Source organism: Myotis myotis, unplaced genomic scaffold (genome assembly GCF_014108235.1).
Source record: "Myotis myotis isolate mMyoMyo1 unplaced genomic scaffold, mMyoMyo1.p scaffold_m19_p_10, whole genome shotgun sequence".
In the NCBI taxonomy this organism is placed as follows: domain Eukaryota; kingdom Metazoa; phylum Chordata; class Mammalia; order Chiroptera; family Vespertilionidae; genus Myotis; species Myotis myotis.
This window is the reverse complement of record NW_023416314.1, coordinates 2,803,971-2,818,274: the sequence shown is the minus strand read 5'-3', so window position 1 is coordinate 2,818,274 and position 14,304 is coordinate 2,803,971. Positions and strand designations below refer to the sequence as shown.

Genomic DNA, 14,304 nt, shown 5'->3' with positions numbered 1-14,304 from the left:
TTTTATGGGGATAGAAAGGAAAGTTATAGTGCCAATTTCCCATTTACAGAAAGGGAATGAACAATCAAGGATCAATGGCTTCCTCCTCCAAACCTAATCCTGAGGACTTCATAGAGACAAAAGAGAGAAATGCAGACAAGAATTTATGATAGAAGATTTAATGCAATCCCTATTAAAATACTAATGGCATATTTCACAGATCTAGAACGAATACTCCAAAAATTTATATGGAACCAAAAAAGACCCCAAATTGCCACAACAATCTTGAGAAACAAACCTTGAAGAACAAAGTTGGAGGGAATCGCAATACCAGATATCAAGTTATACTACAAAGCCATTGGAATCAAAACAGCCTGGTTGTGGCACAAGAATAGGCATATAGATCAATGGAAAAGAACAGTGACCCTAGAAATTGACCCAAGCCATTACACTCAATTAATAGTTGACAAAGGAGGCAAGAATATAAAATAGAGTTAAGAGGGTCTCTTCAATATATGGTGTTGGGAAAATTGAACATATACATGCAAAAAAAAAATGAAACTAGACCACCAACTTACACCATACACAAAAACAAACTTAAAATGGATGAAAGATTAAATGTAAGTCATGAAACCATAAAGTCCTAGAAGAAACCATAGGCAGCAAAATCTCAGACATCTCTCATAGCAATGTGTTTACAGACCCATCTCTTAGGGCAAAGGAAACTAAGGAGAAAAATAAACAAATGGGACTACATCAAAATAAACAGCTTCTGCACAGCAAAAGAAACCATCAAAAAAATGAATGGGAAAACTGTATGGGAGGACATATTTGGCAATGATACATCTGATAAAGGGTTAATAACAAAAATATATAAGGAACTCATACAACTTAACAAAAGGACGACAAACAATCCAATTAAAAATGGCAGAAGACCTACATAGACACTTTTCCAAGCAGACATACAGAAGGCCAAGATACATATGAAAAAATGCTCAAAGTCACTGATCATCACAGAGATGCAAATTAAAATGATAATGAGGTACCATCTCACACCCCTCAGAATAGTTATCATTAACAAATCAACAAATGACAAGTGCTGGTGAGGATGTGGAGAAAAAGGAACCCTAGTACACTGCTGGTGGGAATGCAGGCTGGTGCAGCCATTATGGAAAACAGTATGGAGTTTCCTCAAAAAATTAAATATGGAACTGCCATTTGGCCCAGTGATCCACTTCTAGGAATTTATCCTAAGAGACCAGAAACACCAGCCAGAAAGAATGTGTGCACCCCTATGTTCATAGCAGCACAATTTACAATAGCTAAGATCTAGAAACAGTTCAAGTACCCAATAGTACATGAGTGGATCCTAAAAAGCTGTTGTATATTTACACCATGGAATACTATGCAGCAGTAAAAGAAAAGGATCTCTTACCCTTTGAGACAGCATGAAGGGACCTGGAGAGTATCATGCTAAGCGAAATAAGCCAGTCAGAGAAAGATAAGTAGCACATGATCTCACTCATATCTGGAATCTAATGAACAAAATAAACTGATGAACAAAATAGATCCAGAGACACAGAAAAATAGAACATACTTGTGGAACCTCAGAGGGAAGGCGGGGATGGGTGGGTGGGAAGAGACCAACCAAAGAACACAGACAATAGAGTAGTAAAGGCCTTGAGGGGGGGAGGGGGTCAATGGGTGAAAAGGAGACATGTGTAATAATTAAAGATTTAATTTTAAATAAAAGAATGTAAGGTAGAGGACATGAGAAGCAGGAGGAGAGCCCTACATTGCCTTGGGAAGGAGACCTCTGCTCACAGTCATCACCATGGGGCAGTGTAAGTCAGGCTGGGCCTTTAGCAGGTACATTGAGGTGGAGCTGAAGCACAGGTAGAGTGAGGACCAGGGTGAGGATAACAGGTACACAGACCACTCAGAACTTGATGCCCTCCAACCACACACACACACACACACACACACACACACACACCTCCTAAGGTAGGTTCTTAATAGGAGTCAAGGTCACCAATAGGGAAGGGGATGGTGGTGGTTCATGGTCAATGGTTAGACATTGGCTGGACGCTGAGGTGATTTGTCCACCTGGAGGGGCACAAGCTGGAGTCTGAGATTCATCCGCTCCCGCTCAGTGTGTGTAACTGCCAAGATGGCTGATGCCTCTGAGGAATACAGGGTCACAGAGGAAAACTATGAAATTGTTAATGAGTACAACTCTACTTCTTAAAAAGGATAAGAAACTATAGCAGGCAAAACAATTAAAAAGCTAGACAGAACAAGTATTAAAAGTAATTATAATAATGATTCTCTAAGAGATAAGGGAGGATATTGGTGCATGAAGTGGGAACACACATTTATGAAGAAGAGGCTATTGGGAATTTCAGGATGAAAAACATAGTTGAAATAATTTAATAGATGGGTTGGATAGAAGAATGGATTCAGCTAAAGAACAAATAGGCAAACTGTAAATTAAATTAATGTTAAATGGTGTCATAAAGGGATAAAGAGTTGTAAAATCCTATATAATTAAAGGCTAATATGCAAATTGTCCCCTTGGGAGTTCGACCTAGAGTTCTATCACTCGCTATGGCATTCACTGGCCACCAGGGGGTGGTGTGGAACATAGCAGGTGACCAGAGGTGGCAGCGGGGCACTGAGGGAGTGAGGGAAGGAGGAGGTGGGGTGGCGGGGAACCTGATTGACCCTGATCGCCGACCAGGCCTAGGGACTCTACCCGTGCACAAATTTCATGCACCAGGCCTCTAGTATAACAATAACATACTCAGTGTTTCGGGGAAAAGAAAACCTTCAGAACTAGGATTTTATATCCAAGTCACCCATATTTAAATATAAGATCAAAATAAGGGTAGTACCAGGCAGGTGAGACCTCAGTATATTCCTTATGGAAAACTCTTGGAGGAAGTACTCTGGCAAAAAGAAACATAAATTAAGAAGTATGCTGGGAAGTATATGGGTAAGCAAGAAGGAAGTGGGAATCAAAAACAAGAGTGTGCCCACAACAATCTAGAACTAAGATTTTTACACAAACCTAACATGGTGGGACAAGCTGAGAATCATGACAGTGAGAGGTACGTGTTGAGGTCCATATTCAGGGGAAGAGAAAAACGCAGATTTATTTCAAAATTGAAGTAAAAAAGATCATTAGCAGTAAGGCAACCACCAGAAAAAAAATTTAAAATAGCATGAATTACCTTCGATGAGTCGGCTTTTGTGAGGTTACTCTACAGCAACAAGCAAGCCCATGTCCGTGGCTTGGGACAGCAAAGGTTTATTCCTGAGCCAGATGTTGGCTGCAGGCCAGCCAGTGCAGGTGTGTTACACACCTTCTCACCCCAGCCCCCAGCTGAGGAAGTAGGTCTTAGCTCAGCCTCATGGTTGAGAGAAAGGTGCAGTAGAGGAACCACAAGATGGTGCCTAAAGCTTCTGCTCAGAAATCATGGACAGATCTTTTTTATTTATTTGTCAAACAAATCTCAGGCCAAGCCTTACATTAATGAGGTCAGAAGTATAATCAGCTCACAGGGAAATGCTGCAAGTTACACCACAAAGGGCAGAATGTATAATCCTCTGTGAGGAGTATAGTAACAGCTTTGAAGTCAGGAAAAGAAAACTTACTCAAATTAATGAAAGGCATAAAAGGGAGGGGTAGGAAATTATAAAGACATGATATAAAATAGCAGAAAGGATATTAAAATGAGTAAATAAAAATCATAACAAAGATAAGGAATCATATATGCAGAGAATTTTCTTAAAGAGCAAAACGCAGTAATATATTTTCTGTAAGAGATATATTTAAACAAAATGTAGCTTTCCAGTCTGGATAAAATGGTGTAGACCCCTTTCTCTGTTCCTCCCCCACTAAAGGCAACTATAAACTCTGGAAATAATGCCAGATGCAACCAAAGGAAAACTGAAATGAGTCAAGAAGGCAAACTGGTTTGTGGCCCTGGAACCAGAGGAGCAAGCAGCAGGGCATCTTATGTCTCCCGTCCAACAGGAGAAGGCTCCCAGGCCCACCAGCCCCTACACTCCAACCAGCAAGAGAGAGCAGCCTGCTAGACTCCTGCCTTCCCCAGTCAAACAGGAGTCCCTCTGACAACATCGGGTCACGCCAGCACCACCAGCAGGGTGACTGGTGGGGAGTCACCCTAAAAACAAGCAGCCTGGGAAAGTAGTCTTTCCTGCTGCCTGAGCACCCCCCACCCCACAGAGACGTCCTGGGTCCAGCCTGAGAAACTCCTTCCACCATCTCAGGCAGCAGGAGCCTGAAGCAGATACACCAAGCAGACCAAAATAACCAGGAAAGGTTCTGAAAACCTACTGCCATTGCAGTAACCAACCACAAATGTAAGCCAGGATCTATGTGCTGGAAAACAGGGTGCCTATCTGCTCAGTTTGAAGAGTTTAAAGAGAAGCCTGCATCCTATAACACACAAAATGTCTGGGAAACAGTTTAAAAATCACCTGCCATACCAAGATTTAAAAATCACAGTTCAAATGAGAAAAGGCAATCAACTATACTAACACTAAGATGAATCAAATGTTGGCATTGTCTGACAGGATCATTTTTTAAAGAAGCTATGATAAAAATGCCTCAATGATTAATTACAAATTCTTTCGAAACAAATGAAAAAAATAGAAAATTTTAGCAAAGATTGAAGTGATGGAAATAAAAAGAACCAGTTGGCATTATAGAATAAAACCATGCAATAACAGAAATTTTGTTTTTAAAACCTCACTGGATATGCTCAATATTATAGTAGAGATGATGGAGGATAAAATCCATAAACTTGAGGACAGAAAAACAGATTTCACCAAGTCTAAACAGAGAGAAATATAGTTTGGAAAAAAAAAATGAACAGAGTCTCAGGGGTAATACAAAAGATTTAACATTCACATAATCAGAGTCCCAAAATAAGATGAGGAAGAGAGTGCAGGTGGAACAGTATTCAAAAAATGATAATAATAATGGCTGAAAACTCTTCAAACAAGTATGGCCAAAGTTACAAACCCATAGACTCAAGAAGCTGAGCGTACCCTAAACAGAATAAACTCAAAGAAATTTATGCCAAGAAACTTCATAATTAAACTTCTGAAAAGCAAAGACATACTTAAAATCTTGAAAGCAACCAGAGAGAAATGACACATTGATACGGAAACACCAATTCAACTAACAGCAGATTTTTCATGTGAAAAGCATGGAGGCCAGAGGGGTGTCTAGCGCTGAAAGAAATGACCTACCAAGTGCAAAGTTTATATCCAGGGGAAAGTATCCTTCAGGGATGAAGGGGAAATAAATATATTCTCACACAAAGAAAAACAAAAAGAATTTGTTGCTACCAGACTCCAGACCCACACTTAGAGATTAATTAAAGAAATGTCTTTAAACAGAAACTTACAAAATAAAGAATCTTGGAGTATCAGGAAGGAAGGAAAAACAGGTGGAGGAGGGGGAGACAGAAATATTGGTACATGCAGAAGATTATTCTTTCCTCATGAGTTTTATAAATCATATTTGATGGTCAAAATTATCACACCATCTGATATTTGTGCTCCTGAAATTTGGAGAATTCATCCAAACATTTAACACCATTTTTACAGTGTCTTCCAAACACAGAAGAAGAGAGGAAATTTCTGACTCATTTTATGATGCCAATATTGCCCTGATAACAAAAACGGACAAAGACAGTACAACAAAGGAAAACTACAGACCAGTATCTCTCATGAACTCGGATGAAAAAAATCCTCAACAAAATGGCAAACTGAATCCAACAATGTATAAAAAGAATTATACATCATGACAGTGGAATATATTCATGACAAGGTTGGTTCAACATCAAAAACCAATATAGTCCACCATATCAATAATCTAACAAAGAAAAAATCATTTGATCATGTCAATTGATGCAGAAAAAGCATTTGACAACGGCCAAGACCCATTTATCATAAAAATTCTCCACAATTTAGAAATAGGGGGCAATTACCTCAACTTAATAATGAGCATCTACAAAGAACCTTCAGCTGGCATCACTAATGGATGACTGGATGCTTTTCTCCTAAGAGAAGGAATAAGAAAAGATATCCACTATCATTACTCTTATTCATCATAATATTGTATTCTCCAGCCACTGCAATTAGGCAAGATCCAGAAAGAAGCCAAAAGCACACTGATTTAAAAGAAATAAAGAAAATCCCAAGGAATCTATAGAAAAAAAGGTTCCTAGCACTAATAAGTGAGTTCAGCAAGGTTTCAGGATAAAAGATAAAACACACAAAAATCAATCACATTTCTTTACACTAACAATGAGCATGCAGAAACATAAATTAAAAGCACAACCATTTACAATCACCCAAAGAAAATGAAATATTTAGGTATAAACTTAACAAAAGATGCACATGATACCTATCCTGAAAATGACAAAATGCTGATGAAATAAATCAAATAAGACCCAATAACTGGAGCTACATACCATGTTCATAGACTAGAAAACTCAACATAATATAGATACCAATTCTCCCCAAACTGATCTATAGGTTTAATGCAATTCCTATCAAAATCCCAACTTAAAACCAGTGTGTGTGTGTGTGTGTGTGTGTGTGTGTGTGAGAGAGAGAGAGAGAGAGAGAGAGAGAGAGAGAGAGAGAGAGAGAGAGAGGTGTGGAGGGGTGGAGAGAGAGAGAGACAGATTAATTTGAGGGTGGACACTGAAAAGCCCTAAGAGCTTCTGTTAGAAAGCTGGATATTCAGCCCTAACTGGTTTGGCTCAGTGGATAGAGTGTCGGCCTATGGACTTAAGGGTCCCAAGTTCAATTCTGGTCAAGGGCACATGCCTGGTTGCAGGCTCGATCCCCAGTAGGTGGCATGCAGGAGGCAGCAGATCAATGATTCTCTCTCATCATTAATGTTTGTATCTCTCTCTCCCTCTCCCTTCCTCTCTGAAATCAATAAAGAAAATAAAAAGCTGGAAATTCAATAGTATAGCTCCAGTCTGAGCCTGAGCCCAAAGACAAGAGAAGACTGATGTCCCAACTCAAAGACCCTCCAGCAGAGAGAAAAACAATTCTCCCTCGCTCAGTCTTTTTGTTCTGGTCAGTCCTTAAATGGATGGGAGAAAGCCAATCTGCTTTACTCAGTCTAGGGATTCAAATGTTCATCTCATCCAAAACACCCACAATATAGACACACCCAGGATAAGGTTTAATCAAATACCTGGGCACCCTGTGGCCCAGTCAAGGTGACACATAAAATTAATCACCACAGTAAAGCTTATTCTAAACTGTATACAGAAAGGCAGAGCCTTGAATAGCTAAAACAATTTTGACAAAGATGAATCAAGTGGGAGAAATCAGTCTGCATGATATTGAAGCTTACTAGTAATCAGGACAAAGTGGTATTGGCAGAAGGATAAACACACAGATCAATGGAACATAATAGATAACCCAGAAATAGACTGACACAAATATATTCAACTGGTTAACAAAGAAGCAAAAGCAATTCAGTGGAGGAAGTATAACCTTCTCACCAAACAATGCAGGAGTAATTGGACATCCATAAGCAGAAAGTGAACCTTCAACTAAACTTCACACTTTAGACAATAATGAACTCAAAATGGATTTACAGTGCAAAACTAGAACACTTCTAGTAAAAAATAAAAGTAGGAGAAAATCACCTGGTTCTGGGACTAGGTTAAAGAGTTCTTAGATTTTATATCAGAAGCACAGTCCATAAAAGGGAAATTTGACAAATTGGACTTCCCAAATATGAAAACATTTTCTCTGTGGAAGTCCATGTGACGATCATGAAAAGACAAGCTACAGACTGAGGAATATTTATTAACCACATATCCAACAAATGACAAGTAAAGAATTCCCAAAACAGAAATTACGCACGTGCGCACACATACACACACATGCAGGATTAGAAAGTGGGCAAATGACATGAGCAAACATTCACCAAAGAGGCCAACAGATGGTAAATCATCACATGAAAACATGTTCAGAATTATTAACCGTCACAGAAATGCAAATTAAAAGCACAATCAGGTATCACTGTGCACCACTCATAATGACTAAAATAAAAACAGGAGCAACACAAGTGCTGGCAATGATGTGGATCCCTTATAGGCTGCTGGTGAGAATGTAACCATCTCCTGAGACTAAACATGCATACAACCCTGAAATTCTACTCTTGGGCATTTAATCCAGAGAAATGAAAATTTATGTTCACACAAAAACATGTGCATGAATGGTCATAGCAGCTTTTATTGTCATAGCCAAACACTGGAATCGGTTCAGCTGTCCTTGAATAGATGGGTGATTAAACAAACTCGGTGCACACATATCATGAAACAGTGCTCAGCAATGAACCATGAATACACGCAACAGCTTGGGTAAATCTCCAGGAAATTATACAAAGAGAAAAAAGTCAATCCCAAAATATTTACATATATATAATTCATTTATATAACATGTTTTCAGTGACAGCTTAGTGGTTGCAGGGATAGGGGATGCTGGGGGAGGGAGAATGGAGATAGATGTGGTTACAGAAGGGCAACAAGGTGATAGAACTCTTCAGCATCTTGACTATGGTCATGGATACACAAACCTGCACACATGATGAATTTGTAAATAACTAAACATTTGTAAAGAACTCACATCAATGTTTCTCTCTCTCTCTCTCTCTCTTTCTCTCTCTCTCTCTCTCTCCCCCCCCCCCATACACAAAGAGCGAACTGCATGCTCTCACACATGCATGCACACACAGAGACACAAATAAGTATGAGTAAAACTAAAGAAATCTGAATAAGGAGTAAGATTGGTGGATTGCATCGATGTCAATATGTTGGTTGTGATAGTATAAGATAGTTTTGCAAAATGTTACCAATAGGGGAAACTGGTTAAAGTGTATATAGGATAGCTCCATATTATCCTATATAATAAAAGCCTAATATGCAAATTGACCAAACAGCAGAACGACTGGCAGTATGACTGGTTGCTATGATACACACTGACAATCAAGGGCAGACACTCAATGCAGGAGCTACTCCCAGCCTGATCGCCCCACCGGTCACCCTGCAGAGGGAGGCAACCAGCTGCAGTGGCAGCAGGAAGGAGGGCCGGCAAGCGAGTGGCACCAGGCCAGCCAAGGCGGTGCCAGCAGGGGCCCCCTGATCACCTCGCCTTTCACCCCACAGATTGGCCCTGATCGCTGGCCAGGCTTGGGACCCTATGAATTTTGTGCACCGAGACACTAGTTCCTTATAACACATGTGAATCTACAATTATCTCCATAAAATTTCAATTGAAAAAGCAAAATCTACAGCAAATTGAAAAATAAAAAGATCATATGGCATAGATGGATAAGTGCCAACTACATTCATTCTTCCCTTCTTCAATATGATACAACAATTTTTGGCTAAACATCTGGCTTCCTGGAATAAAGACTATCTTTCCTAACCTCCCTTGCTGTAGGAGTGGCCTGGGATGAAGTCCCAATCATGGAATGTAAATGGTAATGGCATGTTCAACTTCCAGGAAATATTCTTAAACAAAGGGGCATGCTCTTCTCCTATCTCTTCTTCTTTCCTTCTTACCAAATCATGAAGACAAGAGGTATAAGTTAGGGATTGTGGAAGGTAAGATGGAAGGACACTGGGTCCCTAAGAACTTTCCGGGGCTGCCATAGCAGCTCTTGTCTGGCTATGTTGAATTAAGAAGAAATAAACTGCTCTGGCTGATGTTTCTCAATGGTTAGAGCATGCACCCACATACTGAAGGGTTGAGGGTTCAATTCCCCATCAAGGGCACGTACCTTGGTTGCAGGTTTGATGCCCTGCCCCGGTTGGTCGTGGCATGTGCAGGGGGCAACTGATCGATGTGCCTCTCTCACATCAATATTTCTCTTTCTCTTTCTCTCCTCCCTCCCCATACCCTTCCTCCTTCCCACTCTCTCTAAAAATATCAATGGAAAAAATATCTTTGGGTGAGGATTAACCCCCAAAAAAGAAGATGAAATAAACTACCATATTTAAGTAACGCCAACCCTAGGCATCTTCAGAACTTTAGTGAAGTAAATTTCTACCTTGTTTGGGACACTGATATTTTGGGTTTTCTTTGACTGCCTAACAATACAAACAGAAAAGGTGTTCCATGGAAAAATAAACCACGGTTTTATTTTTAGGCCAGGCCAAAAAGAAAACTATAAGGGACAAAGAAGACCATTATAAACTGTAAAGAACAATAGGTCAGGAAGACCCAAGGACCACGGGATAATGAACATGTGTGTGTCTAATAGCATAAACTCAAAGACTATCAAGCAACAGCTAATATTAGGGGGGGAATAGAGATCCATCAAAAACTATACTTAAGTAATTTCACATACCCTCTCAGAGATTTACATATTAAGAAGACAAAATAAGCAAATAGATCTGAATCATACAGTTGATACCTTGAACTAAGACAGAATAGGAGTTTACAACCATGAGGAGTGTGTATATTTTTAGCTCACGTGGGAACATTTTTAAAAGCCCACCATGGAGTGTCTTGGGCCAGTGCAGAGCGCTTTCTTCTCATCCCACCTGCAGAGCTGAGGCCTGCGGAGCTGAGCCCAGCAGCGTCCCGGACCCGCCTGGTGCTGACTCTGCTTCCCTCCTCACCGCGTTCTCTCTCCAGGCGCCACCGACTGGACCCTGATGCCAGGTGTTTCTGCCCGGGGCCCCTCTCACGAAGAGAGGAGGCAGCTAGCGGTGGATCTCACCCGTGTCCTGTCTCTCTACTGTTCCATCCTGGACGCCTACATCATCGAATTTTTTTACAGACAATCTGTGGGGCACACTCCCTTGCTCATGGCAGGAAGCAATGAAGGACCGAACTCACCATAGCTGACCACACGGCTGCTGGGGATGCCTGTGGTCAGGTACAGGTCAGTGTGGCCACTCACCCTGCTGGCCCTGAAGCCCACAGCCTATGCCTTGGCCTTTCCCCAGACCCCCTCAGAGTTTCGGGAGAACCCAAGCCAGAGCTGCCGACTGAAAGCTCCATTCTGAAAACGTCAGGCCCAAGAAGCACCATGAGATCTGGCGGCTGGGAAGCTGGTGAAAAAGCTGAGTGACCGCACAGGCTGCACCCAGGTTGTGGATGTAGACTCAGGCAGGGCCATCTCTCCCGCTTCATGTCTCTGGGGCTAGAGCTGAAGGTGAAGAGCATTGAAGGGGATCAGAGACTGGTGGAGAGCACCCAGCACCTGGGCCAGGAGCTCCTGCAAGCTCTGGAAAAAGAGGAGAAGAGGAACCCGCAGGTGGTGCAATTCACTCTCACCTCTCCCCACACCATGTGGTTCAGTGGGTAAACCCCAGAACCCTCTGTGAGGAGGTTCTGTTTCCGCTAGAGACCTCACCTCAGGGTGAGGTCCGCTTGCTGCTGACAGGCCTCCATGCCTGTGGTGACCTGAGTGTCACCTTGCTGAGGCATTTCTCCTCCTGCCCTGAGGTGGTGGCCCTGGCCTCAGTGGGCTGCTGCTACATGAAGTTGAGTGACCCTGGCAGCTACCCACTGAGCCAGTGAGTGGCTGCACTGCCTGGCTATGAACTGTCTTACAGGCTGCGGATGGGGGCCTGCCATGCCCTGGAGGAATATGCCGAGAGGCTACAGAATGCAGGCCCTGGCCTCCGAACCCACTGCTACCGGGCAGCACCAGAGACGGTCATCCGGCATGTCCAGCCAAGCTCCGTCAGCCAGACGTGCAGGGGATCCCCAGGGTCCATGAGCTCAAAACTGAAGAATATGTGCAGCGGGGGCTACAGCGGGTGGGGCTGGATCCCCAGCTGCCACTGAATCTGGCTGCTCTTCAGGCCCACCAGGCCCAGGAGAACCACGTGGTAGCTTTCTCCAGCCTGGCCCTATTGCTGGCCCCACTGGTGGAGACACTGATTCTACTGGACCGGCTGCTGTACCTTCAGGAGCAGGGCTTCCATTCTGAGCTCCTGCCCATCTTCAGCCCTGAACTTCCTCCCAGAAACCTGGTTTTGGTGGCCACCAAAAGGCCCTTGGGTCAGGCCTTCTCTGTTCTGGAGACTGAAGACGCTGGTGCACTCTGAGGAAAGGCACACCTTGGACCCCATCTGAAACCACCAGGTGGAAGAGTCTGCGCTCCTCACCCAGAGAAGCAGCATCCTGCATCCTCCCTGGAATCATGGTGTCCCACAGACCTTCAGCTTCATACTCTTTCTCTCCCTCCACGTGTTATGTAATACTAGAGGCCCAGTGCACGAGATTCAAGCACTTGGGGAGAGGGGTCCTCAGCCTTGCCTGTGCCCTCTCACAGTCCTGGAGCCCTTGGGGGATGTCAGACTGATGGCTTAGCACTGCTGCAGAGGCAGGAGAGGCTCCACCACCACTGCTGCGCTCACATGTCGTGAGCTGTGAGGCCAGTTCTGGCTGAGTGGTGCTGCCAGCACACTGACCACCAGGGGGCAGCTCCTGTGTTGAGTGTCTGCCCCCTGGTGATCAGTGCATGTCATAGCAACCAGTCGTTCCCCTGTTCAGTCAATTTGCATATTACTCTTATTATATAGGACTAGAGGCCCGGTGCACAAAAATTTGTACACTCGGGGGGTCCCTCAGCACGGCCTACACCCTCTTGCAGTCTGGGACCCCTCAGAGGATGTCCACTTGCCAGTGGGGACCAGGCTTAAGCTGCAGTCAGACAACCTTAGCGCTGCTGAGGAGGCAGGAGAGGCTCCCACCACCGCCACTGTACTGGCAGCCATCAGCCTGGCTTGTAGCTGAGCAGAGCTCCCCCTGTGGGAGCGCACTGACCACCAGGGGGCAGCTCCTGCATTGAGCATCTGCCCCCTGGTGGTCAGTGTGTGTCATAGTGACCAGTCATCCCCAGTCGTTCTGTGGTTAGGGTCAGTTTGCATATTACCCTCTTATTATATAGGATAGAGGCCTGGTGCATGGGTGGGGGCCGGCTGGTTTGCCCTGAAGGGTGTCCCAGACCAGGGTGGGGGTCCTGCTGGGGTGCCTGGTCAGCCTGGGTGAGGGGCTGATGGGTGTTTGCAAGCTGGTCACACCCACTTCAGGGTGGGGGACCCCACTGGGGTACCTGGCCAGCCTGGGTGAGGGGCTGATGGCTATTTGCAGGCTGGTCAAGCCCCCGCCCCCAGTGGGGACCCTCACCTCATGGAGGTTTAGCCAGCCTGGGTGAGGGGCTGATTGCTGTTTTCAGGCTGGCCACACCCCCTTTAGGGTGGGGGGTCCACTGGGGTGCCTGGCCAGTCTGGGTGAGGGGCTGAGGGCTGTTTTCAGGCTGGCCAAGCCCCCCAGCAACAGAAGCTCCTAGCCTCTCCTTTTTTTCTTTTTTCTTTTTTATTCTGGGATTTATTTACCTTCTATAATTGAAGGTAAATAAATAAACTTTGTAGCCTTGAGAGGAGCTCAGAGCCGGCCAGGGCGGGCAGGAGGGAAGCTTCCTGCTCGCTCCAGCTCCATGGCCATAGCTGGCTGAAGCAGGTATTTGGAGTTTATTTATCTTCTATAATTGAAACTTTGTTGCTTTGAATGGAGCTCAAAGCTGCTGCGGCAGGCGGGAAGCTTGGCTTCCTCCATCATTGGGGCAACCAAGTCTCCTGCTTGCTCCAGCTCCGTGGCTGCCGGCCACCATCTTGGTTGGGTTAATTTGCATACAGTCACTCTGATTGGCTGGTGGGCGTGGCTTAAGGCATAGCAAAGGTATGGTCAATTTGCATGTTTGTCTTTTATTAGTGTAGATTATGTAAAAGCTTATTTTAATTTATTAAAATCTTTCTAAAAAGTCTACTATGAACTAGGCTACAAAGGGTGATGATTCAACCATTTCCAAATACTGTAAGCAAAATATAAATTGATAACAAAAAAAAACAGGTTTTTATTCATCCCAAATGTATATAAACTGAAAATCCAAGCTATTTAATAACACTTGTATTAAAGAGGAAACCATAGGGAAAATTACAAATTCCTTAGAACTAAATGACAATAAAAACACTACATGTCAAAATTTATAGCACACGTGTAAAGTAAGACTTACAGAAAATTAGTGGCTTTAACTATATTTATCAGAAAACAAAGACAGAAAAAAATGAGCTAAGTATTTGATTCAGAATTTAGGAAAAAAGTTACAGAAGAAACCCAAAGAAGAAAATAATAAAAGAAAAAAGGGGTAGAAATCAATAAAATCAATAAAAATGCATCAAATTAAAATATCAACCTTATTGCAACTCCTCATGTATTAACTGATTTAGCTAT

At 43.3% G+C, this 14,304-nt stretch overlaps 1 pseudogene; it reads left to right on the top strand.

The window, feature by feature from the left end:
* The first annotated feature begins 10,712 nt into the window (after positions 1 to 10,712).
* Positions 10,713 to 12,044, top strand: LOC118664050 (annotated as a pseudogene).
* Positions 12,045 to 14,304: the final 2,260 nt, after the last annotated feature.